Source organism: Vipera berus (assembly GCF_964194415.1).
Source record: "Vipera berus genome assembly, chromosome: 7".
Taxonomy (NCBI): Eukaryota; Metazoa; Chordata; class Lepidosauria; order Squamata; family Viperidae; genus Vipera; species Vipera berus.
Genome location: NC_138209.1, coordinates 37,245,656 through 37,255,504, shown reverse-complemented (window position 1 = coordinate 37,255,504; position 9,849 = coordinate 37,245,656). Strand labels below are relative to the sequence as shown.

The 9,849-nt window shown below is 42.5% G+C and overlaps 1 protein-coding gene across 4 annotated transcripts in view; it reads left to right on the top strand.

Annotated features, from left to right (window-relative positions):
• Positions 1–3,104: 3,104 nt before the first annotated feature.
• Positions 3,105–9,849, top strand: part of JADE1 (jade family PHD finger 1) — an 89,864-nt gene continuing 83,119 nt past the window's right edge. For 3 of the 4 annotated variants that reach the window (XR_014027143.1, XM_081333072.1, XM_081333070.1), the window contains exon 1: positions 3,105–3,329. The gene's annotated coding sequence lies outside the window, so the exon portion shown is untranslated. Of the gene's footprint in view, positions 3,330–3,847; positions 3,933–9,849 lie in introns of those variants that run through there. The other variant, XM_081333071.1, reaches the window with a different exon arrangement.

Sequence of the window (9,849 nt, the reverse complement as noted above, 5' to 3'; positions counted from 1 at the left end):
CTGCTTTCCCCAGGGGAAAAATGTAAATTCATTGATGAAGGAAACATATCTTAGTTCTGCCAGTTCTTCATTTACAATTCATATTTTGGAGTGCTGGAAATATTGGTGTAAAGAAATTCTGGTTGGCTGCAAGTGTCTGGTATTGGGTGTTGACAGATGGTAGCAGTGCAATGCAAATGTCTCATGAATAAGGTGCCAACATTTTGACCAAACTATTTCTGTGCTTTTATACAGGTGCTTGATTAATAGATATCTAATAACTCTTACTTCCATGGTATGAAAGATTCAGCTGTTAATTGAGATATACGAAGGCCAAAACTATTTCAAATGGTCCTTTTAATGTGCACTATTCCCAGTTCATTATGGTACCCGGATGAATATATATTATGCATATGCTTGGTACATCACAGTAACTTTATGGGCATCCTGACAATTATATCATTTTTAGTCATTAGCTCATATTTTATTTTGGCTTTTTTTTACTTTTTCCTATCAAGTCAGATTGAATGGAATCCAGAATCCAGTAAGTTAAAACATAAATTTGTTGTTGTTATTAGCTGCGAAGTCATGTCCGACCCATCGCGACCCTATGGACAACGTTCCTCCAGGCCTTCCTGTCCTCTACCATCTTTATTTAAGCTCACGCCTACTACTTCTGTGACTCCATCCAGCCACCTCATTCTCTGTCGTCCCCTTCTTCTATTGCCCTCAATCTTTCCCAGCATTAGGCTCTTCTCCAGTGAGTCCTTCCTTCTCATTAGGTGGCCAAAGTATTTGAGTTTTAGCTTCAGGATCTGGCCTTCTAAAGTGCAGTCAGGGTTGATCTTCTCTAGGACTGACCGGATTGATCGCCTTGCAGTCCAAGGGACTCGCAGGAATCTTCTCCAGCACCAAAGTTCAAAGGCCTCAATTCTTTGGTGCTCAGCCTTTTTTATGGTCCAGCTTTCACTGCCATACATTGCAACTGGGAAGACCATAGCCTTGACTATACACACTTTTGTTGACAGGGTGATGTCTCTGCTTTTTAGAAAACATAAATTACTGTACAATTAATATAAAAATACTATTAATACTATCAAACTGATAGTTTAAAACCTGGTGATAGAACGGAGTCTTTACAACTTTTTAAAATTTTGAGATAGTGGGAAATTAAGACAACTCCTGACATGTGCAATGTTCCTTTTGTTATAGCATAAATTCAAACTATTTGATGAATTTTCTGAATCTTACTACAGTCTTTGGAGAAATCTTTCTATATGGATCTCCTACAGTGGGAGTGTCAAACTGCTGGCCCGCTGGCCAGTTGCATCATACAGAGGCTGTGCAATGCACAAAAAGTCACGATACGTGTCAACACGTCACGGGTTGTGGCGAGTTTGACATCCATGTCCTAGAAGAAATGAATAAAACAAAGGTTCTATGTCTGCAGCGTAAGTGTGATTCTAAAGCTTGCTTAGTATATGTGCATGAAAAGGGCTTTTATGTATCTTTGTAGGTGTGACTTCTAGGACAGAGGTCCTCAACAGTGGTGGGATTCAAATATGTGAACAACCGGTTCTCTGTGTGGATGCTGCTTCCGGAAGTCAATTCTGGGCCTGGGCAACAAAAATTAGCTTCCGGTTCTGCCGAAGTGGTACAAACCAGATGAATCCCACCATTGGTCCTCAACCCCTGGGCTGTGGACTACCACCGATTTGTGGCCTGCTAAGAACCAGGCCATACAGCTAAATGTGAGCAGGGAGCAAGCAAACCCTACTGTAAAGTATGCATGAGTGGGAAACTAGGTTATGCGTTTCTCTTCTCCCTCACTCTGCTCCATAGAAAAATTGTCTTCCACCAAACCAGTCCCTGGTGCCAAAAAGGTTGGGGACCGCTATTCTAGGAGAGGTCTTCTTATGATGCTCGTGAAGACCCAGATTTTAACACGCAAGGAGTTTCATTACCTACTATCGGTCCATTCTAGTTTTTTCTTCACATTAATGGAGGAGATCAGTCTAATGGTATGAGTCAGGTAAATAGGAACATATCCCATTAGACAAGACTGTTGTAATGGGTAATCTATTGTTGCTCTGAAGTTGGCAGGGCCAAAATAAAATAAGAGACTTACTATATACTTTAAAAAATGAAAAAAATCAAAGCACACGTATCAACTATAATAAAATAACTGGACAGCCATTTGTCTGAAATGGTATAGGGCAGGGGTAGGCAACCTTGGCTCTTTTATGACTCGTGGACTTCAACTCCCAGAATTCCTGAGCCAGCTATGCTGAGGAGAAATGGAGAGGTTTCCATGCTGAGCCATGCTGGCTCAGGAATTCTGGGAGTTGAAGTCCATGAGTCATAAAAGAGCCAAGGTTGCCTACCCCTGGTATAGGGTTTCTTGCCTGAGCAGGGGGTTGGACTAGATGACCTCCAAGGTCCCTTCCATCATCATCATCATCATCATCATCATTAACTTTGGGGGAAGGAAGCTGATTCAAGGATGCCTGTCACCGAGTTCAAAACAGCTTTTTCTGGCACATGGACTGTCACTCACCCAAACAATTTAAAACATCCAAAGAAGATCCCAAATAGAACATTGTATGTCTGCATATGTCTCCCTGGCTACTTTTGTGTTTTTATTGTCTGAAATAATATCCTATTTTTTTTATGCCACGCAAATGGTGTGACCTTTTAAAGAAAGTAGTCTTCTCATGTGTCAGCCAAGAGAACCTTTTTCTTCCTTTTAAAAACAGCTGGCAATATTGGGATGTGCAAATTTTAATTCTCCCTTAACCCGTTCCGCTATAAATTTTCCTTTCCCCAAAAGGCAGGTCCCTCGATGCAAAACTCCAGAAGAGATAGTACCTCTGTGTTAATGGAGCATGACATCTGCAGCTTGTTGGGCTGCAAAGGGTTAAAAGCAGACAGTTTCCAAGTGCAATGGTTTCCCAGTCCCTCCCTCTCGCTCCCTCTCTTTTTCTTGCCTCCACTCCTCCTCCCCACCCTATTTCTGTCTCTCTTCTCCACCCCCTCCCTCTAGTTTTGGCAGGGGATTAAAGTAGCTCCCCCCTGTGGCAGCAGTGACCCAGAAATGAGTTTGATTCACAGAGTCCTTCCTCCATAACAAGTAAAAACGTCAGTCAGAGTGAGAGTGTCTCTCTCTCTCTCTCTCTCGTTTCCCTTCGTTGTCAGTGTGCGTGTGTGTGTATGTGCGTGCGCGAGTGTGAAGAGAGACACAATCTGCTCCCATTCTCCAATGCTTGTCTGAACTCATGAGGCAGCACGGAGCCCTTCGCGCAGAGAAACTCCAACCTGACTGGCAACCATCTCGGCGGCAACAGCAGCAGGTAACTGTGGCCAGGCAGTTCCTTACGTTCGCCTTTCCGCCCGTCGCCGCAGAAGGAGCTGCCTTGCACAGCCATATTTGATGTGTGGTGGTGGTGGTGGTTTTTTTTTTTGGTCGCTTAGCTTTGGAGTTCTCTAGAAGCAGCTAGAGAGCAATTTAATGCCGAAGGTCGCTGCCTAGTGGAAATAATATAGTACGTCATTAATATGGCGCCAAAAGATTTGCTTCTTGATAGGGAGCAAAAAGAGGAGGCAGTTGAGTTGCAGCTTCGCTATCCCATAAGCAACTTGTACATTGCTGGGGAGGAAAGGGGTGGGGGCGAGGGAGGAGGAAAGGAAAAATCCGATTATTTTGGAACGTTGGAGAACATCCGAATTGGGGGGGGAGGGGGAGGGGAAGGGGAGGTAAGGGCTGGCTGTATTTTGTGTCGCTGCAGACTTGGATTTTGGCAAACCAGAAGCTTAGTAGGATGAGCCAGATGAATGAATCGGGTTGTAGAGCGATCAATAGTAATAACAATGACAATATTGTTGGGCTCTTCCTTCCAGACTTATGGGTTAATTTGTAATTGATCCAGGGACTTTTGCTACAGTTTTCTTTGTGGGTAAGAAGGACGGGCCATCCTAAAACGCATCCACGCCGAATGAGAGATAGATCAGCCGTAACGGAAAAGTGAAGCGCGTTTTAACAACTTGGAAGACAGATGGCAATGGCAGAGCACAGGTCCTTTTAAGACAGCTTTAAAAAGCAGGGGGAGGGGTGGCCAGAACCAGAATCTGTCGCCGTGTCACCCACATGTTCGGAATATCCGTTGCATTAATCCCAAGGGCAAGAAGGATAATACGGAGGGGAAAAGATGATAAAACACCTTTTACTGACAAATGCTCTTTAATAAGATCAAATTTGGCTTCAAACGTATTTAGAAGCGGTGTACGGATATCGGTCAAATAATATGTATGCGGTAATGAACTTAATGCAGTTCAAGCACTGTATTTCTGGAGAGGAACATCTTAGGGGATTTTTAGTTAAATGGGCACCTGGATTCTTTAAAAAAAAAAAAAGCAAAACAGCCTGATACTCGCACCAGAAACCCGAAATGCTTTTCCCGCGTCTGTTGGGCTGCAAGTGGGAAGACCCCGAAAGTGCACGTGTTAAGGAAGTGTGAGCATATGGATAGCATAAAAACAAGGGGTGTGTAGTGTATTTTAGCAACGGAGCGTGTTATTCAACCGCTATTCTGCTGGGTGGCAGCAGATTGTCGAGGCTGGACGCTGCTGGTGCTGCTGCTGCTGGCATAGATGATTAACGCAGGGAGAAGACAAAACGTGGAATGTTGCCTGGGATTCTAACCTCTTCGTAAGAGTCTCATTTGCTACAGTCATTAGCCCCTCCGCCCCCGTAAGAAGGCGGGGTTTCTTCGCTGGGCTGCGCTCGAAGGCAAGGAATCTTGGGTGGTTGGCAGATTAGCCGGCCGGCGGGTCAACAGGCAGGTGCGCGGCGTCAGCAAAAACCTGAACTTCTCCATTCTTTCTGAGCAATTGTACTCCTCCCATTTTACCGAAGGGGGGGGGGAAAGCACCGAAATACCTGCGCCGTTGCTGTGCAGCCACAAACGCTCGCAAGTGGGGGGGGTTGCAAACTTTTCAAACCGCTCTTCACCCCCAGGGTTAGAATTTGTTCTCAGATCCCTCTGAATAAATTAGGCGCGGAGCTGCCAGTTGCCTTCTCAAGTTAAAGAGTCGTGAAACACTACCGTGGGGCTTTTCACAGGTAACGTCGGATACTGGTGGACCACCTTTTTTTTCCCCGCCCCACTTGGGAAATCGTACAGGGGTAGCACGATGGTAATGCAAGTACTTCGTATTAGAAACGTCAGAAGGTGTACCCCAAGCGGACCGGTCCGAGCTAAGAAATCCCCGATTTGCGACGTTTAACTTATTAACGGAGATAAAAATAGGTCAATGAAAGAACGGTGGATAGGACGGGCGGAACTCAAGCTCAGTTGGAGGGATGTGGAAGCAGGTTTCCCCTCTCCGCATCAAGGCGAAGAAAATGGATCTTGGCGATGGTGTGTTCAAATAGCTACTTCTTTGCCACCGAGCGGGCCGTGGTCGGCTCCTCCCGCCTCCAGGAGGAGCGATGTGGGTGGGAGGAAGAACATGCATCAAGCGTTTTTTGTAGAAATTAAGACAAAAGCCCCCAGGGCCTTTCGGCGTGCCCATCACCTTTGGTCTTACCACTTTCTATCTTCGATCTTTGCAAGATGCTGTAGAAGCAGTTACGTCCTTAGTCCCTTTTAACCATCCTTTTTATTATGGGGTTTGTATTATAACGTGCTTCTCCCCCACCCCCACCCCCCAAATCTCTCTTAACGAGCGGAGACTAGAGGGCGTTGATTCGTTTGCAACTGCTTGCTGGATGATTTCCTCTGACGGGTTGATACAGTTTCCAGAACTGTCGAGTGGGAGGAGAGAGACGGGCGAACGGCGGGTGGGAGCTGAAGCGGGGTCTCCGAGATATTCGCCGCTCCTGCTGCTCAGTCCACGAACCCTCCCTTCCCCTCCTTCCCCAGACGTTACAACATGGAGATCGAGGGGGAAGGGAGGGCTGCGCTACAGGCTTTGCGCGAGCAGCGGTGGATTTGGGAAGCCAAGCTCCGCCGGGAGCACCAAGTTTGATTTGCAACCGGGGCTGTGCGGATTGGTGCAGCTGGGGAAGAGGGCGGAGCGGAAGACGAGAGACTGGAGGATGCGCCGCGGGGGCTTGAGCAGTTTCAAATGCAGAGACTTCTAACGGTGATATTGCTGGCGTTTTGGCTAGTCGGCCTCCTTCCGCCCCCCCCCCCCAACTCGGTTCGCAGACCTTTCTCTCTGGAAAGAAGGCTTATTTTTTCTGCGCTACTCATCTTACTCTTGGCGTTGGTGGGTAGGGTGTTACCGCGTTCACCGAGTGATGAGATTGAAAAGGTCGTTCAAGAGCCTGTGGAATTGGAAAAATTGGTGAGCTGGTTACAGGACTGGTGTAGCTTTTAATTTGCTGTAATAAATCTCCCGATTCGGATGCTGAAGATGAGAGAGTTAGAATGAATTCTGTGACTGGTCTTCTAAGATTCTGCATCTAAAAATGTCATCGGCACACTAAGATCCAGTTTGAAAAGTCATTCCTTTTATCTCAATTAACAACCCTCCTGTTTAAATCAATGCCAAACAGAATCCATACTTTGAAGACAAATATATTTGTGGGATTTCTTGGAATCTTTGTCCCACTCCCAAGAGGCTCAAAGCAGTGGAGTGTGTTCACAAACTAATTCTTGTGGGTACTTAATTTTGCAGAAAGATGTGATGTAGGTTATAATTACAACAGTGTACAAAAAAGTCACTTTGGGTGGATATTCATTTTTACTTAACGTGGATGACGCTGATAACATATAGGTAAAGTTAAATTCTTTTTGCTTTTAAAATAGTGAATGTGCAACTTCTAATTATTTCATAGATATTACAAATTAGATTGTGATATTGATTTTGTATCTTCAGAATGTATGTCTTGAAATATTCACGTTATTAACAAAATAACAATAGCAGCTTGGCTGTTAAACTTTTGGATTTATTCATAGGATACTAAGTACAGGTAGGCCTTGAGTTACAGCAGTTCGTTTAGTGGCCATTTGAAGTTACAATGACACTGAAAAGAGTGACTTATGACTATATTTCATTCTTATGACTGTTGCAACATCCTCATAGTCATGTGATCAAAATTAAGCGGCTTGGCAACTGATTTATTTATGACAGTTGCAGTGACCTGGGCCCATGTAAAAAACGTTTGTGACCTTCTGACAAGAAAAGTCAATGAGGAAGCTAGATTCTCTTAACCGTGTTGCTAACTTAACTGCAGTGATTCACTTAACTGGCAAAGAAGATCATAAAATGGGGTAAAACTCACTTAATAAATGTCTCACTTAGCAACACAAATTTTGGCCTCGAATGTCGTAAGTCAAGGACTAACTACATCATTGTGATACATAATCATAAATACAGCTTGGAATGAAATAGATTCCCTTTGCTCTTAATGGATGCCAAAAGCACAACCTGGACTTAGCCGTGCTAAAGTTAAATTATCATTGCTACAGTTTGGCTCAGCTGATCTGGAAAAAGTCTGTATTTGCACCATCTTATCCAGACTTGTACGTCTGTTGTCTATTAGTTCTGTATTCTAAAAGAGTGGTCCCCAACCTTTTTGGCTTTGCAGACTGGCAGTGGTCGAGGAGGTGAGGGGATGATTTCGTGCATGCGCTGTTTGCGCAAATAAAGTTTTGTGTGCTTGCCCATTGCTTATGCGGCTCAGTTCCCAGTGAGCGGTGAAACAGCACCAGGCTGCAGCCCAGGGATTTGGGACTCTTGTTCTAAAATATGCACTTGTGAGAAACTTTCACTCTAAGACAGGCATGTCAGATTTGCAACATCACGTGATGTCACATGATGTATTGCGACTTTTTCTCCATTGCCGGCAATGGGGTGGGTGTGGTTTTGGCGTGACGCATCCGGCCTCTGGGCCGGCAGTTTGACATGGCTGCTCTAAGATACGCTACGCAACAAGCGATGTAGATTTTCAAAACAAGACTTCTATAATCTGCAATTTCCAGTCTGGTTCTACTGATATTAACATAGATGCTTAAACTAAAATCACAAAAGAGTTTTCTTCCTGCTTCTTTCATTTGGTATTGTATAGCAAAATCAATGCTGTTGGTACATGTGATTGTGGCATGGGATTTTATTGTTGAAATGTATTCATACCATTAATCATCAACTGATGTGGAAGAACTAGATTAATCTAGACCAGAGGTCTCCAAACTTGGCCCTTTTATGACTTGTGGACTTCAACTCCCAGAATTTCTCAGCCAGCATGCCTGAAGACCCCTGATCTAGACAGATACATATAATCCAGTTTCCTTCTGCCAAAATCATTGATAGTTGGTTAAATCAAAGAAACCAGTACATTCTTTGGTGATCACTGTAATCAATAGACAGAAAAAACATTTGTTTGACATATTAATATTTTGTAGTGCCAAAGGGTTATGTAAGATATTTCCTGAAATCCATTGAGAACTTATATGGAGATTTATTATTTTGTGTTCTTAAGTTATTTTGTTTTATGTTAAGTCCCAACCAGAAAGTGCATTTCTGACTTAAATTTTTTGAAATTGAGTACTTGGCTCAGCTCATATTATTTCAATATTAGTATGTTTTGCAGGAGAAGACTCTTCTTGCATTCTTGTGCTGTTTCTGTAGTGATTTTATGCAGTTTATTTTAGAGTTTGTTTTAACACTGCTTCTAGTTAATGATTTGTCAGAACTAGAATGATAAATCCTTTTTACCCAGAGGTTTATGGAAGTCATTAAAATTACTGTAGGAGGAAATACAAGTTATAAAAGCTTTGACCTGGGGATACACATTTAATGTCCATATATAATGTTTCTCTTCATCCATTAAAAATAATTGTAGTCATTTTCAAGCTACATTTTCCCCATATGCTGTTGATCAATCTATCACACTCTTGATGATGTATACTGGCACTCTCGTGTATTAATATCTTTGAGAAATAAAATATATTTGATTTACTTTGTGTGTTTTATATTACCTAATGAACAGTTAGAACTAAGCCTTACTGTCAGTGAATACACTGTTAATTCAGTACCAAAGAATAATCCTATTAATTTGGTTTGGACAATTCCAATGCTTTCTGAACTCTCACTGAAACTTATTGACAGGGTGGAAAATGGGAGGGAAAAATGGTGTTGTCTTTTCCAGTAGCAAATACATTTAGACTTCTTTGTTTTAATGGATTTATTTCTAAATGGCTAAGGTAAATATTTTCTGCAGTATTCTTTTGTATTGGGAAGTTGATAGTCAACCGTTTGTAGTTTTTTAATTTAGTGATGTTATTACAATCTGAGGCAGAGGTACATAACTTTAGGGGCAAGTGCCATACTTGATCTCTGAATGTCATTCTAAGAGCCTCATTACAAAATACAGAATGGGTTTAATATGATTTTATATTTATAATTCATTGCAGTATAAAAATTGTTATTTCCCATGTGTTAATCCCTTCCATTTTCCATTACAAAGTATACTGCTTAAAAAAATAAAGGGAACACTTAAACAACACAATGTACTGTATTTAATAGTAGGATGTCTTATCTTGTGTTCCCTTTATTTTTTTGAGCAGTATATTTTAGCAATTTTCAGGCAACATCTTAAGGATTGTGTGAGCATACATGGCCCTGGTTTCTCAGTTGGCATATTCTTACATTAAAGAATAGTGTATGTGATCTTAAATTTGAATGCTTAAATTGACCTTTTTTGGAGAAGGAAGAGCAGGTATGACAATAGAAATCAAGGCCCATAGCATGCTACTGATATCAATTTCCCTCTTTTATCAGATTATAAGATTGCTATATGATGGAAACCAATTCAAGATAACTAGGGAATGAATCCATCAAAATAGCCAAGGAGAAAGACTTATA